This window comes from Rutilus rutilus (assembly GCF_951802725.1).
Source record: "Rutilus rutilus genome assembly, chromosome: 17".
Lineage (NCBI taxonomy): Eukaryota > Metazoa > Chordata > Actinopteri > Cypriniformes > Leuciscidae > Rutilus > Rutilus rutilus.
The window spans coordinates 18369707-18388088 of NC_140230.1; the positions used below are offsets into that span (position 1 = coordinate 18369707).

Genomic DNA, 18382 nt, shown 5'->3' on the forward strand with positions numbered 1-18382 from the left:
GCACATTCGACTGATGACAAAAGACACCAAGACTTTTATTTCTTTATTTTCTTTATTTAGAATTGACATCAGCTATATTAGTTTATATCCCCATTTTCTAAACTTGCCTTCTGGGTTCATGTCTGCAGCATGGTTCCGGAGGTGGGGGTTTAAGAGGAAGTGCGGCCTTCATGTTCCTCATTTTATGCCATCCCAAGGAATTCTGGGTAGTGTAGGCATAGTCCATTTCCCAGTGTGAGCAGGGGGTTATTGCTTCATTGTTTTATTGTTTATTTTGATAATATGTAGAAATGTATTGTTTATTATTTGTATTACTTCCCTTGTAAAATTGATGTTAATGTATTTTGAATATTATTTTCATTAAAGTTTATTTATGTATTATGTATGTTATTATTTAAATTCTCTATTATTATGAAATGGTTGAACCTTTCAGTATAAAATAATTTATTTTGTCTGTTCAGTCAGTGCTGGTGAGAGATCTCTGTGAGGAGGGTCATCTTTAGTGTCTTTGTTTATGTTTTTTTTTTTTTTTTTTTTTTTTTTCTGAAGTCAGTAAAAATTTGAATTGACTGCATGCAGTGTCTCCTGCCTTTGCTCTGGTCATGTCCCCACTATAATACTCAACCATATCACAAATAATCAAATTTTAATCTAAAATATTAAAATCAAGATTTCTCAAGATCATTTATTATAATATTATAATTTAATAGGTTAATACATAATAAATAATGAAAGAAATAATACAAATATTTCTTTCTTCCTCCTCAATAACTGTTGGTTTAAGAACATACAGCTGAAACTGATTGGGATAAATAATTCACAAACAAAACTAATTGTGATAAATTAATTTATATCAATACTCTGTTCACTTCTGTTCTTTCAAAGTTTCAAACAAGCAGTCATAATCAAGTAGAAATTCTGGAAAGTCTTTATTAGGGAGCCGTTTAATATTGGAGAACGGAGAGCCTTCGCGTCATAAAGGTTGAGAACCAGTCAAACGTAAAATATTTACTTACTGACAGAATCCAAAATGTACAACATTTATATATGAAATCTTTTTAGGTTTACAAATGTTTATGAATCCTCTGAGGTTCATGTAATGTTGAAATAATGGAATTAATAAGCTGATTTTATTTTATCCATTTTTATACTGGAACTGAATGACTTTAATGGTTCTCAGACATGCATTTTTCTATTGATTCGGATAGATCACTGTGCTAAAATACTCTGGCTGTATCCAGAATCATCCCCATACTCTCATTCCCTGTTAGTCCACTAGCCCACTTGAAGGAGTGAATAAAACGAGTTTGAACACTGAGTTGCCGGAAGGGCTGCTGTTTTTGCATAGTTTGAGCTTGGTGTTTAATAATAATTTGATATTTAGATAATTGGCAAACTCCATTAGGAATTAAATGATTTATTTAAAAATCTGTCATAGAAACCGTGACCCTCACAGTGCAGAGCTGTTAATTGTACATCGGTTGTAGACTCATTATTGCAGTGCATTATGGGATTGAATGAGCGTACTTGATAATGTCAACTATAGGGCTTCAGACACTATGGTCATCCACTCAAATAGTGCACTATATAAAAATATAGGCTATAGATAACTTCAGATGCAGTCTCTATCTCTGACAGAGTTCCTGATATATTCAGCAGCAACACCACAACATCGCTAATGAGACCAGAGCACGAAACACGGGACCTGATGGCTCTTTTTAATCAATCAGAACATATACAGCAGTGTAATCTGATTCAACAAATGACTCTAAGGAGTAGTTTTATTTGGCCAAACACATACAGCTTACTAATTAAGTGTGAGACATACATAAATGTGTTTGTATTTATGTTGCATATAAAAAGACTGAAAATTCATTTAAAATCTTTTGCAATAACTATAAAGAGAAATGTGTTAATCATTCAAATTATCTCTACATTTGGTACATATTTTTTTCATTAAAAGAACTTCATTCAATCATTAATGGAACCATTAAAGAACCAGAATCATTAAATAATGATTCCATTCATACTCATTATCTTATCTATTTCCTAGAAACTGACTGTGGTCTCTCAGTTCCTTTACAGTTCCGTTAAATAAAGCATTTCTGAGCATCTCTGCATCAGACACAAAACCCTCAAGCACAGAAATAGTTTAAAAGATGATGCTTATCAATGTAGCCTGCAAACAGTAACGATGCAACATCATATTCACAATGACATCTACAATGAAAAACCAATGTCAGTTCTGAGCTGACAGGCACATTCTGCACAGCAACAAAAAGATTTTCAGAAAGTCACTTCTGACACTGTCATAATCCACTGCATCTGTATCCTAAAGGTATAAACCCGAACAATAAGAGGTTCTCCTCAGAAAAACTGCACAAGGAAAAATTTGTAATGACGAAAAAAACTTTTCACTGTATAATACATTATACATACATTAAATACATTTGACATAGGCTACTTAATACATTTATTATTGACAAACACAATTTAGTATTACAATAAGCATTACTGAAAGCATTTGCTCAATCGGTTCAAACACCAAATTTTCATTCCTGTCATATTGTGATTAAAGTTTACATTGCCTGTTTTCATAATCACTGCAAACTGACAGTTATTAGCCTGCATTAATCAGTCAACAAAAATGATGATTAAATGAGAATGATCTAAGAATGAAACCTTCATTTTCTGAACTTTGTATAAGCATATCATATCTTCTTGAATGAATAATAAAGCAATAACATTAACTGAACATCAAGCAGACAGCTACTGTAAAATAAACATCCCAAACGAACCAAAATACTACAAATAAATCTGATCACCACTGGGGTTTGTTTGTTAACATGTGAAAGACAGTAATTATAATGACACTGAATGAAACCCGAAGGAGTCAATTAAATATTCCTATATTCATCATAATACACGGTCTGTGTATAATTAATGAGTGTTTTACTCATTTGTGACGGTTCTTGTTCACAGAGGCATAAAGTTGACTGCCGTTATCCTGAGGTCCAGCTGTTGGTCAGCTTCCTCTGATGGAAGCGTAAGTCACTTTATCATCATCATCATGAACCTGAATGAACATCACAGATATTGTCAAACAAGTTTCAAGTTTCAACCCACAAATATTACAGCCTCTTGTTAGATTTTAAAGGGATACTCCACTTTAAAATGAAAATTCTGTCATCATATGAGTATATTGTGGAAAATAATATACTATGGAAGTCAATGAGACCAGAAACTGTCTGGTTATTGATATTCTTCTAAATATCTTCCATTCTGTTCAGCAGAAGAAAGAAATTCATAAAGGATTGAAACAACATGAGGGTGAGTATATGATGACAGAATTTTCATTTTAAAGTGGAGTATCCCTTTAACTCAAGAGAGTTAGAAGAACTGCATTTAAAAATGAAACTGATATAGGTATAGCATATAAACTATCAGTTTGAGAGATGGATGGACATTGATGTAGGAAGTGTTTAGTCACCTTGTTCTCTTTGGCTTGCTTTTTACAGTATGCGGCAACCTCAGTATAAGTCACATCATCTTTCTGCTCCTAAACAATGAAAATATGTAGAACCAAGTTATGAAATACAAATGTTGCATCATTTTTTCAAATATATTTATTCTTATTGGTAACATTTACAAAAGAAACGGTACAAATACTGTATACTAACTTGACATTTAGCTGAAGCTTTTATCTAACGTGAATAAAAACACATTCAGGGATCATTTACCCTGGAGCAGTGATTATGGACACAATAATAATAGCTTATGGATCAACCTCTGGGTTTTTGCCATTACAATACTTACCACAGAGTCGTCATCAGTCCCTCTTTTGTTATCTGAAAAATAATGGTGCCCCATTTATTAGGAATACTTATGATAAAGACAGAAAAACAAAACACAGAATGTCTGTAATGCAAGTTAAAAGTGTCTAGAAGAATTCAAAACTTTATTATGTCTTGGTAATTTATTGATTCCTCTTCACTTATTACAGGAATTATGTTAAAATTACATAATTTGCTAATCAACAAAATCTGACAAAACCATAGTTTAAAACAAACACGTCAACATCTTTACCATCATATTGTTCCAAATGAACTTTCCATGATAAAACCAGAACTAGTGTGCTTTTCTGTAAAGTCAGATTTCTTGGATTCTTTCTCTGTTGTAACGAAATTTGAGAAACTAAATCTCACCAGCTTTTGTATTTTTTTTCCGAATCAGCCAAAAAATAACAGCAAGGAGAACAGCCAATGCAGCAACAACACCAACAACCACTAACGGCAAGACAGTCGCTGAAGGAGGGACTATATAGAGGGACACATTCAGATCCAGATGAAGACAACAGCAGAATATCTATAAAATAAAAACAACTACTACTGACAGCAATATAAAATTATTAATTTTTAATATCATAATTATCTTGATATTGATATTATCTTCAGTATTAAATATTGAGTTTTCTGATAATATAATTCACATATTAAAATGTGGCAATAAATGAAATGCAACAATTATATTAACCCATTTAATCCCACTGGTCACAGTTGTGACCACAATTGTTCCTTGCATATTTTAGTGTGAAACTGAAAAGTAACTCATATTATGATTCAGCACATGTTCATATATAATGAAAATGTAAGATGTCTATATGAGTTTATGGCAGGTCTAACATGATTGGTTTGTTTGGTTATGTGACCACACACATTTATTTCCTGGTGCTGCCATCTTAACGGAAGGATGACATCAAAGCTCAGAAAGGACAGGTAAGAATACTAAGTTCCTTTTTGAATAGCTCATAAATGTTTTGCACATATCATCATGAAAGGGTTATATACATACACATTTAAATTAAATGAATACATGCTTTATTCTGTTGTCAAACTGCAGATAAATGAAGACGGTTACAATTGTGACCGCTGGAATAACACAGGGAGTCTATATTCCCCATATGTAATTCTGTGTTATTTTTATGAACTCTCTTTCAGACTGACTTTAAGTCAAGTTTTGGATTTTCTTGACACTGATGATCCAGAGCCTGCCATTTGTAATATAGCAGTGGTCCCTGAGATAGAGAAGGATACAATAGAAAGCGACTGTGATAGCGATGCATCTGACATGGATTTTACTGGTGACTCAGCTCACATACCATCAAGAATTTTGAATTCTACTGCAGAACTGTTTGGATCTGATCATTTTGAGGAAATTGAACCTGAATGCGAGGACCAACCAAAACTCACAATCCGAACAAGAAATCGTACAAAACAACTTGAAGCTGCTTCATCATCTGTTTTGCCATCTTCAGATGCTACTATTACCACCATACCAGTGCCCTTGGCAGAAAGCACCCCTGCTCAGCTGATTAAAAGTTAAATATTTTATTTATTTATATAATTACACTGTTATGTCTTTAGGAAGGTGATATCTAATCTATGAGTTACATGAGTTGCACACCAGCACACAGTTGTGACTGTTGATTGATCATTTTTGTGATGATTTTTTGTTATTAATGAATTGTTACATGCTCCTTGGCATTGTTACATGTTTCCTACCATAGGCTCATATTTAATCATATGTTTATTTATTTTCATTTGTTTATTTATTTGTTTTAATTTATTATTTTATTTCTATAAGGTTTTTTCAATTTGTAATTTTAAGTATTTTGTGTTATTTATAATGATTACATTCTAAGCAATTTCCTATAATTTGTTATTTTACAAAAAAAAACAACAACAATAGAATCTAAATAAAAATTAATATTACTATTATTTACAAATAAAGACTGCAATCACAACTAAAATCGGACAAATACAGTTACAACTAGAACCATTACTAGACAAAATTGGGAAGATTAGTCAATCAGCAAAATTAGTAAGGAAAATATACAATTTAATATCATCTGCAGACAAAACATGCTCAGTAGCAGTCACAAAATGCAACAGGACCTTAATATATGCACAGACATCAAATACTGGAACCAAATAAGTAAAAAATATATTCAGCTTCAGTGTAAATAAAAATATTCAATTAGTCCAATAAAAAGTTATACCCAGAACTCATCTAACGCAATAAAAACTGTTTAAAATGGGTATTGCTGAGTCTGACAAATGCACACACTGTATTCTCAACACACCAGATACATATCTTCATGCGCTATGGTTATGCCCACTTGTCACCCTGTTCTGGAAGGAAGTCATCATAACAATCTCAACAGTTTTTAACTGCAACATTCCAGTCAGCCCATCACTGTGCCTGTTAGGTGATACCTCAACAATACCCAAAACAACAGAATACACTGCTCCACTACGTTTGTCTCTAGCTATTGCCAAGAAAACTATTCTCATACACTGGAAAAACAAAAAAACTAATTTCTATTGCACAATGGACTCAATTACTAAGAGAACAAATATCCAATGAAAGACAAACTACAATAGTCAAAAACCTACTAGACATTCACAAAACAATTTGCCCCCCTCCTCTTTTATATATAAGTAGATAATATCGTATCCGATATATCCAATGTCGTATACGTGTCGTTTATACTCCATACACAACATAATATGATTTACTTGATCCAGATTGCTATATGTAATAAGTATATGTATGAATATGTATATATATACAGTGGGTACGGAAAGTATTCAGACCCCCTTAAATTTTTCACTCTTTGTTATATTGCAGCCATTTGCTAAAATCATTTAAGTTCTTTTTTTTCCTCATTATTGTACACACAGCACCCCATAATGACAGAAAAACACAGAATTGTTGACATTTTTGCACATTTATTAAAAAAGAAAAACTGAAAACATATATATATATATATATATATATATATATATATATATATATATGTATTTGTAAATGAATTTAATGCACATTACTTCTTATCAATTTCTTATATATTTTTTTATATATATATTAGTTTTTTCTCTCTGCTCTCTTCTTCTTCTTCTCCCCCTCCTCCTTAATGAGAGGTTGATACAGGGAGAAGATACAGTCAGATGATTAAGTCAAATTGTATTTCTTGTTGATTGTCAGCAGACAATCAAATAATAAATGAAGAGTTCAATTAATTCATCCATAATCAGGATAAAAAGTTTATTAAAGAAACATAAAATTAACAGTTAAAATTACTTCTAATATTTCTAAGTAAAATATAAATAACACTCTGAGCATAATATTCTTAGCCTAAAGATAATTAAAGTTGGTTGAGAGATCAGTCTTTGAAAAGACAGATTGCGAAGGAGCAAGGTCTGAGTCCAAAGGATAGACTGACCTGTACAGAAAATGATCTCCCTAATATACAGTTGCTTATCGGAACAGAGCTAAGTTCCTCTTTATATTGCATCCAAGCAGACACACAAGACACAAACATATATACTTTTCATGTTTTCACACTCTGAGGTGTTAGATTGTACACTGCAAGATGTTTAGCTAAGATAACATTCGTTTATCACTTTATAAGACATAAGAGCATTTGTGGTCTGTCTATTGGAAACTTACAGACTTACAAACAGTAAGTACAAAAGTTCACCCTAAGTCAATCAGCTACATTTGAGGCATAAAGATTAATAATTTGAAAAGTATTAAACATACAATTCAAATGATAATAATGGTAAACGCATCAAAATGATATTAATGAGAAACACATCAACATGATAATAATGATTTCTTAAAATATGATGATTACATGATAAAACATTAGCAAATGATAAAAAAAAAAGAAATATAATTTTTTATTTTTCTGATTCATCAGAGGTTAAAGAACAAGACACCAAGATTTTTATTTCTTTATTTAGAATTGGCATCAACTATATTAGTTTATATCCCCATTTTCAAAACTTGCCTTCTGGGTTGTCTGCAGCATGGTTCCGGGGGTGGGGGTTTAAGAGGAAGTGCGGCCTTCCTGTTCCTCATTTTATTCCATCCCATGGAATTCTGGGTAATGTCATAGTTCATTTCCCAGTGTGAGCAGGGAGTTATTGGGTGCTTCTCATCCCTCCTCGTCTCCTCTCTCCTCCGTCCTCCATCCTATGACCCGGAAACCGATCGAGCACAGCCATCTTGAAGGACATCTCAATTCTCTAATTGCACCGCGAGGAGGCGAGGTTGGAGGAGTGAGGAGGCTTGCAGAGGAGTCATGAGCGAGGATACACAGGTGTAGGGGAGAGTGGGGTGATTTGTGCCAGGGGGGGAAGTAGTTCCACCCTTGTTTCTGGAAAACCATAGAAGAAATTGGTCATGTGACCACATCATTTTGAAAAGCAATCACTTTTACTCATCCTCCAAAGAAGAGAGACACATGGCATGAGAGTTAAGCATATTTTAGTGCAAAAAACTGTTTTTTCCCTTTCAAAGTAAAATTTCTATGATTAAGGTTTTTTGATTGTAGTGTCTGAACAATTATAGACAAGTTTGAAAACATTTCACACATGTTTTAGTGCTTTAGTAGGCTACACAATGAGTCTATACAGTTAGCATGATGTTAGCTCTTAACTGCTGGATCATGCTAGTTTTTCAAACTTGTGGGTCTGGGGTGATTTGTGCCAAAGGGCCTGGGTTAAATTGTGCCAGATCCAGACCACCTAGACCTACATACTCACAGGGGATAATCTTGAGAAGTGAGGAGATGGGAATGCCTCATCATTGTTTGACTTAGGCCTGTCTGTTATTTGTTTAATTTAGCTAACACTGATTTCAGTTTTGAGTTTGCACTATGTTATTAAAGAGAAGTTTTATTCCGTTTTTAAGTGACCTATGTCACAATAGGATGTTTAGAAATTAGCCTAGTCACTTTATTCTTATGTTACATAATTGACAGACAGCGCTATGTCAACAGGCATCTATTGCCAAAGCCTTTTTGACTGAAATGATTCACAAATATCATATATTGTGTTGCTATGGTGCTCTAAATGGTTGCTAGGGCGTAGCTTGATAGTTTCACAATGTTCCTGAGAGACTGATTGGTCGTCTGAGTAAAATGAGCCCGCACCCTTGTCTCTATGACACTGTGATCCAGAGTTATGTTCAATACAAAATCCCTATGCAATTGACCATAGTAGGAAAAACGCATGCTATGGTATTCCAGGGTGACAATATCTAAATAAACCTTAAATGAGTAATTTTGTATTGAATTTATCTTGCTTTCATATAGCATTACGGTTCATAACATTAAAATGTTCTGTTTTACTTCAGAAATCACTGGCACAATTTACCCCCAATGTATTCCCCCAAAGGCACAACTTCCCCCGCACCAGGGGCAAGTTGTGCCATGATGAGACCACTTTTTTCCCAAGAGCTGTATTTCTGAAACAATTTATTTCAGATCCAAAGTTATTGTTCTCAGGGATGCACCACATCCTGAAATATATGTACATCCTTAAGTTGAAGGCATTACTGCCATGGCCTCACTTTAAAGTCACTTTGAGTAAAAACTGGCACAACTCACCCCACTCTCCCCTATCCTGCGGAAGAGTTTTATCGACTAAAACGTGACGCACGTATAAATTCTCCTCCCCCTTCACATTGGTCACAACAATTTTGATTTATACTTTACCTTTGCAGTTTATATAAATCACACATCTCACATATTTCAACGGGGTATCTTGCTTTATTAATATTTATAACAAATTTCTTAAATAAACAAACTTGAACAATATAAGGGCAGATCCTCTGAGCGCTGCTGATGACGCAGTGAAGTGACGCTCGAGTGATCAAGTATTCCAATGTATAAAAAAAGCTTTCATTCGATCCCTCCGTCCTCGCGTATTTTCCTTGCAGCCTTTCCTCGCATCCTACAGGGGTGGAGCTGAGACGCGAGGAAAGGAAACGAGGATGCACAAATAAGAATTGAGAAGCACTCATTGTTTCATTGTTTTATTGTTTATTTTGATAGTATGCAGAAATGTATTGTTTATTAATTGTATTAATTACTTCCCTTGTAAAACTGATGTTAATGTATTTTGAATATTATTTTCATTGAAGTTTATTTATGTAGGGTAGAGTGGGGGAAAACGCCCCCCTTAAGGAAAGTGTGACGTTACAGTGAAACAAAACATAAATGTGACTAGAATTGCCATCCCGGTTTTGAGTGACTATGGCAGGAGTTATTCACCAAATATTAAAATTGCTCAGCCTTCATAATTAATTAGTATTTTCACTGAAAATATTTTTGTACAAAGAGGGCGTTTTGCCCCAGCGGTGGGGTAAAACGCCCCCCAAGGTGGGGTAAAATGCCCCCTTTCTTACCAACCAGTTTGCTTCATAGATCAACAGCAAAATTAACAGACAATAGTTTTTAATCTCTAAAAGTAAAAGGCAAGTAATGTATCAACATGTATATATATTAATATTTATTTCAGCAATGTCCAAAATAGCCAAATTTAACTACCTTCCATCAGTGAGCTAACTTTGCTAGCAAGCTAGCTAGTTAATGCTCACTTGAGGTAATTTTTTCATGTTTTGTTCAAATATTTAGATTTTACCACCTAGTTATACTGCATTAAGTGTAAAACAAAGGATTTGATAGACATAAATATTTTATTATAGTAATTATGATAGAGAGAAACTATGCCCCCAGGGGGGCGTTTTACCCCACAAGCTATGACTTTTTAAAAAAATGTTTAATTTTTTAAATATAATTATATTCCTTATAAATACCATATGATCTCAAACTACAGACTTCACTGTTCATCTATCATACATCACTGCAATATCCCGCAGAACAATATTGTATTAAACACTTGTTTACTAATATCTGAAAATTATAGCATTTACCCTGTAATCCTCTTCTCTTAAAATATGTCGCTGGTGTCAGCTTCTCCATAGAGATTTGTATATCCCCGTTATCAACGTAGTGCATAGCAACAGTAAAAATGTATCTCGACTACTTTTAGTGATCATTTTGGGAAAAACAGGTGGGGGGCGTTTTCCCCCACTCTACCCAATTATGTACATATTAGGCTATTTAAATTCCCTCTTATTATGAAATGGTTGAACCTTTCAGTATAAAATAATTTATTTTGTCTGTTCAGTCAGTGCTGGTGAGAGATCTCTGTGAGGAGGGTCATCTTTAGTGTCTTTGTATATGTTATTTGTGATTATTTTTCTGAAGTCAGTAAAAATTTGAATTGACTGCAAGCAGTGTCTCCTGCCTTTGCTCTGGTCATGTCCCCACTATAATACTCAACCATATCACAAATAATCAAATTTTTATCTAAAATACTAAAATCAAGATTTCTCAAGATTACGTATTATAATATTATAATTTCATCGGCTAATAAATAAATAATAAAATAAATCATACAAAAAATTATTTCTTCCTTCTCAATAACTGTTGGTTTAAGAACATACAGCTGAAATCACAAAACTAATTGTGATAAATTAATTTATATCAATACTCTGTTCACTTCTGTTCTTTCAAAGTTTGAAAACAATAATCAAGTAGAAATTCTGGAAAGTCTATATCAGGGAGCCGTTTAATATTGTTCTGAATGGAGAGCCTTCGAGTCATAAAGGTTGAGAACCAGTCAAACGTAAAATATTTACTTATTGACAGAATCCAAAATGTACAACATTTATATATGAAATCTTTTTAGGTGTTCAAATGTTTATGAATCCTCTGAGGTATAATATTGTGGAATAAATAGGCTGATTTTATTTTATCCGTTTTTATACTGGAAATGAATGACTTTAATGGTTCTCAGACGTGCATTTTTCCATTGATTCGGATAGATCACTGTGCTAAAATACTCTGGCTGTATCCAGAATCATCCCCATACCCTCATTCCCTGTATACATTAGTCCACTAGCCCACTTGAAGGAGTGAATAAAAATGAGTTTGTACACTGAGTTGCTGGAAGGGCTGCTGTTTTTGCATAGTTTGAGCTTGGTGTTTAAAACTAATTGATATTTAGATAATTGGCAAACTCCATTAGGAATTAAATGATTTATTTAAAAATCTGTCATGGAAATTGTGACCTCACAGTGCAGAGCTGTTGATTGTACATAGACTCATTATTGCAGTGCATTATGGGATTGAATGAGTGCACTTGATAATGTCAACTATAGGGTTTCAGACACTATGGTCATCCATTCAAATAGTGCACTATATAAAAATATATAGATAACTTCAGATGCAGTCTCTATCTCTGACAGAGTTCCTGATATATTCAGCAGCAACACCACAACATCGCTAATGAGACCAGAGCACGAAACAGAGGACCTGATGGCTCTTTTTAATCAAGGAGTAGTTTTACTTGGTCAAACACATACAGCTTACTTATTAAGTGTGAGACATACATAAATGTGTTTGTATTTAGGTTGCATATAAAAAGACTGAAAATTCATTTAAAATCTTTTGCAATAACTATAAAGAGAAATGTGTTAATCATTCAAATTATCTCTACATTTGGTACATATTTTTTTCATTAAAAGAACTTCATTCAATCATTAATGGAACCATTAAAGAACCAGAATCATTAAATAATGATTCCATTCATACTCATTATCTTATCTATTTCCTAGAAACTGACTGTGGTCTCTCAGTTCCTTTACAGTTCCGTTAAATAAAGCATTTCTGAGCATCTCTGCATCAGACACAAAACCCTCAAGCACAGAAATAGTTTAAAAGATGATGCTTATCAATGTAGCCTGCAAACAGTAACGATGCAACATCATATTCACAATGACATCTACAATGAAAAACCAATGTCAGTTCTGAGCTGACAGGCACATTCTGCACAGCAACAAAACGACATTCAGAAAGTCACTTCTGACACTATCATAATCCACTGCATCTGTATCCTAAAGGTATAAACCCGCACAATAAGAGGTTCTCCTCAGAAAAACTGCACAAGGAAAAATTTGTAATGACGAAAAATACTTTTCACTGTATTATACATTATACATACATTAAATACATTTGACATAGGCTACTTAATACATTTATTATTGACAAACACAATTTAGTATTACAAGCATTCCTGTCATATTGTGATTAAAGTTTACATTGCCTGTTTTCATAATCACTGCAAACTGACAGTTATTAGCCTGCATTAATCAGTCAACAAAAATGATGATTAAATGAGAATGATCTAAGAATGAAACTGTCCTTCATTTTCTGAACTTTGTATAAGCATATCATATCTTCCTAAATTAATAATAAAGCAATAACATTAACTGAACATCAAGCAGACAGCTACTGTAAAATAAACATCCCAAACGAACCAAAATACTACAAATAAATCTGATCACCACTGGGGTTTGTTTGTTAACATGTGAAAGACAGTAATTATAATGGCACTGAATGAAACCCGAAGGAGTCAATTATATATTCCTATATTCATCATAATACACGGTCTGTGTATAATGAGTGTTTTACTCATTTGTGACGGTTCTTGTTCACAGAGGCATAAAGTTGACTGCTGTTATCCTGAGGTCCAGCTGTTGGTCAGCTTCCTCTGATGGAAGCGTATAAGTCACTTTATCATCATCATCATGAACCTGAAAGAACATCACAGATATTGTCAAACAAGTTTCAAGTTTCAACCCACAAATATTACAGCCTCTTGTTAGATTTTTACTCAAGAGAGTTAGAAGAACTGCATTTAAGAATTAAACTGATTTAGGTATAGCATATAAACTATCAGTTTGAGAGATGGATGGACATTGATGTAGGAAGTGTTTGGCTTGCTTTTTACTGTACATGGCAACCTCAGTATAAGTCACATCATCTTTCTGCTCCTAAACAATGAAAATATGTAGAACCAAGTTATGAAATACAAATCATTGTTTTCAAATATATTTATTCTTATTGGTAACATTTACTAAAGAAACGGTTCAAATACTGTATACTAACTTAACATTTAGCTGAAGCATAACGTGAATAAAAACACATTCAGGGATCATTTACCCTGGAGCAGTGATTATGGACACAATAATAATAGCTTATGGATCAACCTCTGGGTTTTTGGCATTACAATACTTACCACAGAGTCATCATCAGTCCCTCTTTTGTTATCTGAAAAATAATGGTGCCCCATTTATTAGGAATACTTATGATAAAGACAGAAAAACAAAACACAGAATGTCTGTAATGCAAGTTAAAAGTGTCTAGAAGAATTCAAAACTTTATTATGTCTTGTTAATTTATTGATTCCTCTTCACTTATTACAGGAATTATGTTAAAATTACATACAGTAATTTGCTAATCAGCAAAATCTGACAAAACCATAGTTTAAAACAAACACGTCAACATCTTTACCATCATATTTTTTCCAAATGAACTTTCCATGATAAAACCAGAACTAGTGTGCTTTTCTGTAAAGTCAGATTTCTTGGATTCTTTGTCTGTTGTAACGAAATATGAGAAACTAAATCTCACCAGCTTTTGTATTTTTTTTCCGAATCAGCCAAAAAATAACAGCAAGGAGAACAGCCAATGCAGCAACAACACCAACAACCACTAACGCTGTCGCTGAAGGAGAGATTATATAGAGGGACACATTCAGATCCAGATGAAGACAACAGCAGAATATCTATTGTACATTACTATAATTTTTAACAAAGATATAAAAACAACAACTACTGACAGCAATATAAAATGATACATTTTTAATATCATAATTATCTTAGAAGAAAAAAGAAGCCAGTGCAAAGCACTGAAGTGAGAGACTGATGATGTGTGTCAGTCCTGTACCTTGTTGTGTCGGAGTGGCTGCTGTAGTTGTGCTGCTGACTGGAGTCAGTGTTGTTGAATCGACTGGAGCTGCAGAAGATGAACGTTCAGATGCAGATGAACACAACAGCAGAATATCTATTGTACATTACTAACAATTTTAACAAAGATATAAAAACAACTACTGACAGCAATATAAAATGATCATATCATAATTATCTTGAAGAAAATATTTGTAGATGATGAGTTTACAAAAAGCTTTTCTGGTTACAGTTTATTTCGATAGTCCACTTTAGACATTCTAATAACTTTAACTTTCCAACTAACTCTCTATTAGTATTAATAGGAAAAAGGAATATGATAAAAGTTCTACTGTAACTGCATGGCACTGTGAAATGAATAAGACATACAAAGGGTGACTGTATGTAATGTGGTTGTAACACTTTTGGTTCAGTATCTGTAACTCACAAAGTTTTTGAGCGCTAGAGTGCTCAAACATTTATTCAAAGTACCCACATTTGTTTACTACAAAAGGCACTCATTTAAACCTCTGTAAGAATATTACAGCCCTTATGATGTCAAATAAATGGTTGTAAATTGTAACAAAAAAATAAGCAAAACAGAGGCTACATTATGCAATATGCTTAAAAAATAGGTTTATTGAAACAATCCAAAAGAACAATCTAAAACAACGCATCTCTCTTTCTGTGACTGACCATAACTCAAATCCACTAACTGTTTGACTCAGGAGTGTGTGTGCGTGTGCAAATTAACAGTGTTTATGATTAGTTATAATTATTAAATGCTTGACTCCAGTGTACCTGTGTAAAGAACATGTAACAAAAAACACTATCAATATGTGTGTGAGTTTGTGTGTGAATATTCTCAATCATAGGTGACAAATTAGCATTGTTAACCCTGGAGTGCAGGCTTGGTGGGCCCAGAAACTGCAAAGAGCACTTTGCAACTTTGCAAAAGGTTTAGTACTAAACAAAATATTTTGGCCAAAATATATACACTCACCTAAAGGATTATTAGGAACACCTGTTAAATTTCTCATTAATGCAATTATCTAATCAACCAATCACATGGCAGTTGCTTCAATGCATTTAGGGGTGTGGTCCTGGTCAAGACAATCTCCTGAACTCCAAACTGAATGTCAGAATGGGAAAGAAAGGTGATTTAAGCAATTTTGAGCGTGGCATGGTTGTTGGTGCCAGACGGGCCGGTCTGAGTGTTTCACAATCTGCTCAGTTACTGGGATTTTCACGCACAACCATTTCTAGGGTTTACAAAGAATGGTGTGAAAAGGGAAAAACATCCAGTATGCGGCAGTCCTGTGGGCGAAAATGCCTTGTTGATGCTAGAGGTCAGAGGAGAATGGGCCGACTGATTCAAGCTGATAGAAGAGCAACTTTGACTGAAATAACCACTCGTTATAACCGAGGTATGCAGCAAAGCATTTGTGAAGCCACAACCTTGAGGCGGATGGGCTACAACAGCAGAAGACCCCACCGGGTACCACTCATCTCCACTACAAATAGGAAAAAGAGGCTACAATTTGCACGAGCTCACCAAAATTGGACACTTGAAGACTGGAAAAATGTTGCCTGGTCTGATGAGTCTCGATTTCTGTTGAGACATTCAGATGGTAGAGTCAGAATTTGACGTAAACAGAATGAGAACATGGATCCACCATGCCTTGTTACCAGTGGTGTAGTCTACGTGATACGCAGGTATACGCCGTATACCCACTAGAAAAGGCCAAGGATTTGCGTATACCCACTTAAAAAAAGCGTGAGGATACGTATCAACTTCGTTTTGTGTCAGAACTTTCACACTTTCATTCATAAATTCACCCCGTCTGTGTTTGCGAAGCGACGGATCGAATCGCGGAATCCAGTCACAAATGGAACTTGATATATAAAGCAGCTAGACCGTCACGGAATTAGGCTATTTTTGAATGAATAAATCAAAAGTAGCTGCTGTACAATGAATCAAATCTCGATATGGACTAGTGTCTATGAATATTAAAGCTAAAAGAGACTGCAATTGTTCTACGCGTCTCTGGGAATGAGCGCTCAGTGTAGCCTATGCTCCACTAACCTACACACACACACACACACACACACAGAAGCACGCGTGACTCACGCTCGTGGTGTTTTCAGCGTTTCACTGTATTGAGACATGATGTAAGCTACACATGTGCATTTCATCGCAGAGCTGCTATGAGAGTCACTTGATGAGAATTTCACCATTTCATTTGATAAAACTATCGTCATTCATTCGTTTCATATACACACAGAAACTGTTATGTCTTTACGACAACCTGTCAAAATAAAAGTTCTGTATAACTTGAAGAAATTATAACAGAAATATATTACTATTGCACAGAGTATACTTCAGGCCTAATAATAATAATAATAATAATAATAGTTTATTAAAACACACAGAAACTCAAATGTCTACAACCCACCAAAATAAAAGTTCGGTCTAACTCAAATTAATTAGAAAGGAATTGCACAGTAAAATGTATTTTAAAATAACATTTTTTTCAAAAACACCATTTCTAAAAGTAAATTTGTATTTGTGCCTATAATGTTTTTTTTTTTTTTTAATTGTTGATAATTGTCAACTGATAAAACCTGTGCTTCAGGGACCATATTCATATAACAAATAAATAAGTTGATAACACTTAGTATTTCATAATGCTCTCAATTACATGTCGATGCATACCGTATGCATTAGTGAGTGTGGTGGTGCTTATGGGGTGACGCCCTGGGCTGGGTGAGTATGCGGCGGCGGGGGGGAGCTGGGGGTGTTATATTAGAGTATACTCACTACAAAAAACTAGACTACACCACTGCTTGTTACCATTGTGCAGGCTGGTGGTGGTGGTGTAATGGTGTGGGGGATGTTTTCTTGGCACACTTTAGGCCCCTTAGTGCCAACTGGGCATCGTTTAAATGCCACGGCCTACCTGAGCATTGTTTCTGACCATGTCCATCCCTTTATGACCACCATGTACTCATCCTCTGATGGCTACTTCCAGCAGGATAATGCACCATGTCACAAAGCTCGAATCATTTCAAATTGGTTTCTTGAACATGACAATGAGTTCACTGTACTAAAATGGCCCCCACAGTCACCAGATCTCAACCCAATAGAGCATCTTTGGGATGTGGTGGAACGGGGGCTTCGTGCCCTGGATGTGCATCCCACAAATCTCCATCAACTGCAAGATGCTATCCTATCAATATGGGCCAACATTTCTAAAGAATGCTTTCAGCACCTTGTTGAATCAATGCCACGTAGAATTAAGGCAGTTCTGAAGGCGAAAGGGGGTCAAACACAGTATTAGTATGGTGTTCCTAATAATCCTTTAGGTCCTATCCTTTAGTTCTTACTATTAAATATATTTTTTTCTTCATAAAATCAGCATGTGCCTATTTCCAGCTTTGACAACCATTCATTTGGGATCTGGGAGGAAGTGGGTAAACACTGAAATTAATTTGGGATTTTCCACTTATTGGGAATACTTATTATTCTTAATATTTTTGACCTGCCTGCTTTGACAACATTGTATGAGAACTGAACTGAGCTGGACGATGACATCACTGTTCTCTTTCATAGGTTCACTCAACGCTGCGGATAGCGCAGTGGGATATTCTCTGAATGTGCCGATTGTCTGAAGCC

At 34.4% G+C, this 18382-nt stretch overlaps 1 long non-coding RNA gene across 1 annotated transcript; it reads right to left on the reverse strand.

Annotated features, from left to right (window-relative positions):
• Positions 1 to 2742: 2742 nt before the first annotated feature.
• On the reverse strand, positions 2743 to 4306 carry LOC311306963. The gene is made up of 4 exons (XR_014630236.1): positions 4206 to 4306; positions 3817 to 3848; positions 3491 to 3559; positions 2743 to 3076 (listed from the first exon to the last, which is right to left on the reverse strand). It is a non-coding gene; the product is annotated as an uncharacterized lncRNA (long non-coding RNA).
• Between the last annotated feature and the right edge of the window lie 14076 nt (positions 4307 to 18382).